This window comes from Vicugna pacos, chromosome 31 (assembly GCF_048564905.1).
Source record: "Vicugna pacos chromosome 31, VicPac4, whole genome shotgun sequence".
In the NCBI taxonomy this organism is placed as follows: domain Eukaryota; kingdom Metazoa; phylum Chordata; class Mammalia; order Artiodactyla; family Camelidae; genus Vicugna; species Vicugna pacos.
The window spans coordinates 18485904-18490843 of record NC_133017.1 but is presented as its reverse complement, the minus strand read 5'-3'; the positions used below and the strand labels follow the sequence as shown (position 1 = coordinate 18490843).

Below are 4940 nucleotides of genomic sequence, written 5' to 3'. Positions count from 1 at the left end.
GCACCTGAGCAGTAAGCCTGGCTTTCAGGATGTTTGAGGAAGGAGCGAGTTAAGGTGGGGTTCAAGGAAAGCCCTGACACGCCAGGGAAGCCCCAGTGGTGCAATTTTGCACACGAAGTGAATTACAGAAGGAGGAAGAGCTGTGAGCATTGGAAGCGCCTGCGTGACAAGGCCACCGCTGGCCTGAGCTCTAGCGACAGAGCGAAGTCCACCGTGGGAACCCCAGCTGCAGCCTGGGCTCCGCTCCTCACCAGCTGTGAGCCTGCGAATAAGTCATTTAATGTCGGCGGGCCCCAGTATTCTCCTCTGCAGAAAGTTAAAACGCCATAAACTCTTCCATATCTAAATCCTGTGGCTCCTTTACAAACTCAAAACTGGTTTAGCATTAACCCCACTTTTTCCCTTCCCTTCCATTCCTTTTCCAGTGAAACAGGGACAGAGAAATAGCTGAGTGTGACTGGGGGCAACACCAGGACTCTAAAACAGCTATTCCGTGGGAATCAGGCCCTGGGTGCTGTGTGTGTGTGTGTGTGGGTGTGTGTGTGTGTGTACACATTTCTATTGGGTGAGGCCCTGGAGAGCCGGCGGGGTGGGGAGGGCACGAAGCCAGCGCCAAAGGTTTCAGCTTTGTGGAAAAAGAAATGCAGCAAAGATTGAGGAGGGAGATTTTGCATTGGAGAAGGAGGTGGGGGAGGAGTAAGTGTGCTGAGATTCCAGCAGGGAATTAAAAAAAAGGATGAGGACGCAGTTAGGAAGGGTAGGCTGCCAGCGAGCCAAGAAGTAAAAATATGCCGGGGCTTTTAAATAGGGTGTAGCCGGAGCCGGTTAAATCCTACTCTTCCACTCCGACTGGCCTTCCCCTCACCCCACCTGGCCCCATTCTAAATTCTTTCAAGGCTCGGCTCCCTCCCCCGCCTCCCCCGCGGAGAAATGATATAGGAGCCGGGAGGAAGTGACACATTTTCCTGCTTCAATGGAGCAGGCCCTGCAGCCGCCTCTCGGCGATCGTCAGCGAGCTTATCTCGCCCCGGCCATCGCAGGCGCCCGGTTCCTCAAACAATGCTTTCCTCTGGCTGAACCCTGGGTGATGACTCCAACGCCTAGGAAAGGTCCGTGCTTAGAGGTCCAGGGCACCCCGTGCATGGTTCAAGTTCCTTTTGAGTGCAACTTCCAAGTCAATAATCGAGCACGGAAGATGGTGCCTAGAGCTTTGTCAGACCAGTGAAGGGGACTTGAGCAAATGCGGGACCCTTGGAAGGTGGAATAGGAGAATCCAACGACTGGGAGTCCTGGAGACCTGAGTTTGCAAGCCAGCTCTCTCGCTTACTAACTAGCTGTGTGACTTTGGGCAAGTTTCTCAGCCTCTCTGAATCTCTGTATCTTCCTCTATAAGAGGAAGGGGGATTGGTAATAATAACTGCCTCAAAGGGTTGAATGAGCCTTTAATAAGGCAGTTGGTGTGACCTGCTCAGAGCATTGTAGCTGTGTGAAGGAGTCCATCAGCTTCCCCTCCCATCTTGGACACCCCCCACCCACTGGTCCAACCCGCACTATTCACCTACTCCTTAGCAGCACTTTTGTTTTAGTATTTTACCCGTTTAACGATTAATTTCACACAGTTGTGTTATAGTTTAATCTCATAGATCTCGTTCCCTCAGCGACACCGAAAACTTAAATCAGCATTTCAGTCTAATGTCTCATAACTAGCTCTCAAACGACGAAGTAAACGCTATCCTAACAGAATAACAAAATTACATAAAAACGGAAAGTGACAGGGGGAGGAATAGCTCAAGTGGTAGAGCACATGCTTAGCAAGCATGAGGTCCTGGGTTCAATCCCCAGTACCTTCTCTAATAAATAAAAACCTAATTACCTCTCCCCACCAAAGAAAAAAAAAAAAAAAAGGAAAGTGACATTAAAAGCATCCCAGGTGTGAATGGCCCCTAGTTCTTCCTGTTCCCACTTCTGTTTTTGTCCTGCCGCAAAAGAATCTCTCCTACAGAGAATTTATCTTACCCTGTTGGTGGTGACAGCCGAGTGGAGACGGGACAGTGAAGGGCCTGTGTTCATCCATTGACTTATATCAGTGTGCTTATAGTTACTCTTCATTTTTTGTTTCTATTCTGATGAAAAATTTTGCAGTTTTTACATGGTTACTGAATAACAAAAAACCTGTGACATTTCACCACACGTAAGCCATTCAGTCAACTTTGGACAGTTCTATCGTGTTTCGGACACTTGTAGAAACATGTTCAACTCCTCTGGGATGGTGAGGATGTCACATGTCTGCCTTTCCATTCCTCCATGCTTCGTTTATGTCACTGTGTGACTTCCAGTGCCAACGCAGGCAGACAAGATCAGGAACATGACTGCATGGTCCCCCTAGGATGTTCTGTTTGGTGACAGAGGAGAGCGTGTTCTTCAGGAGTACTGGAAAGAGGCTTCCTAGTGAGTCACTGGTAAAGCAAGTACATGCCACTGAGTTGCAGAAGAAAGTTCAGGATTTCACAGTGAAATTCCAAATTGCAAAGCTTTGGCTGATCAAAAAAAAAAAAAAAAAAGAATGTGACCTGCATAAATATCACAGCACTTTGCATCAGTTTTTAGGAGCTAAAGGTCACAGATATTTTGGCTTTGGCCACAGAGTTGATTTTTCTGGAAGGACCTGAGTCTTTCCCTGAAGGATATCCAAGTTCTTTCTCCTTTAAGCTCCAAAGCTGTGAAGCACATCTCTAAGCATGACCTGGAGGAGGTAGCATCTTTGGGAACGAGTATGAACTGTATTTCCCTTGGAGTCATGTATGGACTGCCAGCTGATGGAAGTGGCATAAAATGGCATATTTTTCATGACTGTGGTTTCAGACTTTCTGCAGAGGAATTCAGCTAGTGACAAAGAAGAGTGGGGATGGCTCTTCCACGCCAAACCAAAGCAGCCTGCTTGCCGTCTTCAAGGTTTGGAGCTATCGGTCTGCCTTTCTTCCCAAACATGTCTCCTGTGAGCACTTAGGAAAAAGGTCATGTTCTCAACCAACTGTTAACTAGAAACTCTTGGTAAATAAATAGAAAGAGAGCACATTTCATTGCCTCATACTCCAGTTCCCTCAACTATGAGATAGTGTCATCCTGGTTGTATTTTTGTCCCCCTAAATCTCTTACCCAGTAATGATGGTAATGAGGCTGAAAACCATTACTTGCTTTACAGCAGTTCAAAATATTTGTTCCTAGTTGTCCAATCAGTCATCTCCCTTCTGCAACACTTAGGTAAGGACTAAGGACGGACCCTGGAGTCAGACTGCCTGCGTTTGAATCACAATTCTGCCACTCGTTAGCTGAGGGACCCTGTCGAATTAGTTATACTTTCCGCGCTTCTGTTTTCTTACCTGTAAAATGAGTATGATGGTCCCTGCCTTCTGGGGCTGTTGTGAGGTGCAAATGGGTTAATATACGTCAAGGGCTTGGATCAGTGTCTGGCAGAGCTGGTAAGCGTAACGCAAATATTTGCTGCTTCCATTACTGTTGTCACTCCCTTCTGAAAGCACTTAGTCAGTACCAAGAGCAAAAACTGGCCAGGCTGATTCTTCCCACGACGTACCTGTGGGCCAAAATGGGCAGCATTAACCCCATTTCATCAGGGAATAGGGCCTAATAAAAACACATTACCTTATTGGGAGTTGTCCGTTTGTAACCCAGAGCACGGACTCCTGGGGACTTATCTTAAAGGGCCAGTATTCTACCAACATAAGGATATGTGCTATCCCAAATGAATCATCTCATATCATCTTTTTCTTTCCAATAAATCAGTGGTTTTTAATATTTTGGATCACGATCTCCTTTAAAAATCTGCTGCCATCTATGGGCCCACTGCTCGGAACAATGCACATTCACATATGCATAGAACATTTTGCATGTAATATTATGGGGTTCACTGACTTCAAGTTAGGATTCCCCTGCTATAGACCCGGGAGGATGAGAAAGAGAAAGTTCTGGAATAGATCTTCTTTCCAAAATTCTCTGAAGCCGGTCTCCATGGTGACTGTTTCAAATGCCAAATTCCAAGGCTACACCTTTATAAGACGCACTTTGGTATCCCATGATATTCACATTATTTGCAACTTCCCTTCATGCAGTGGTTCTTAGTCTTGACTGTATGTTATGTTAAAATCACATAGGGAGCTTTTAAAAAATCCCAGTGTGTGTCCGAAGCCACAACCTAGATCAATTAAATCAGAATTTCTGGAGGGCAGGAGCAAAGCATTGCGAGTATTTAAAGTTCCCAGACCAAGGCTGAGAAACACTGTTCTACTGCCTGCCCGTAATTAAGAGAGTAATTCGGTTAATCTGGGCATTCCCGCCTCTTACAAACCCATGTCTTCTGTCTTCCCGTGACACTCCTGTGTAGGGTATGACAATTTCCTCTTTAAGCCAATAATTGGCTTTCACCACATGTTTACTGAGTATGTCACTAAGAAATATATTATTCAACTACCGTGTAAGGAAGACTTCATTTGACTCAGAGGTTATAATGGAGAGAAAAAGAAGCAGAGGAAAACAAGAGCTGCCTTCGGTAATTAAACTCTATCCAGTCTCCTGAGTCTGCTTTACCAAAAGAGCAAAAGACAAAGAGGAGGTGGTGGCCAAAAAAAGTTTTTTTTTAATTTTAAAGCTGACTTCAAAGAGGTAGATGACTCAGTGCATAAGGGAAGACGTCCAGAGACGAGGCAGAAGCATCTAAGCAGTGATGTTCCTTTCATCGTAGGAGGTGAGGAGTAAGGTGAAGACTGAGTAGGTGGGACTGAAGAGGCAGAAAACAAAAGCTTTTTCTGCAGTCATACTTTTAGAACTAGGAGAGACCACTGAGAGCCTCAAGCACTATTTCTTTCATGTTATGGAAGAGAAAGCAACCCAAGTTGGTGATGTCCCTGCCTGAGGTCTCAGCTAAA

The 4940-nt window shown here is 45.7% G+C and overlaps 1 long non-coding RNA gene across 2 annotated transcripts; it reads right to left on the bottom strand.

Moving 5' to 3' along the window:
• Window positions 1-1664: 1664 nt before the first annotated feature.
• Window positions 1665-4940, bottom strand: LOC140690688 (uncharacterized). 2 transcript variants are annotated; one of them, XR_012065948.1, is made up of 3 exons: window positions 4487-4940; window positions 3381-3592; window positions 1665-3002 (listed from the first exon to the last, which is right to left on the bottom strand). It is a non-coding gene; the product is annotated as an uncharacterized lncRNA (long non-coding RNA). The 2 variants fall into 2 exon arrangements; XR_012065949.1 differs by lacking the exon at window positions 4487-4940 and adding an exon at window positions 3661-3876.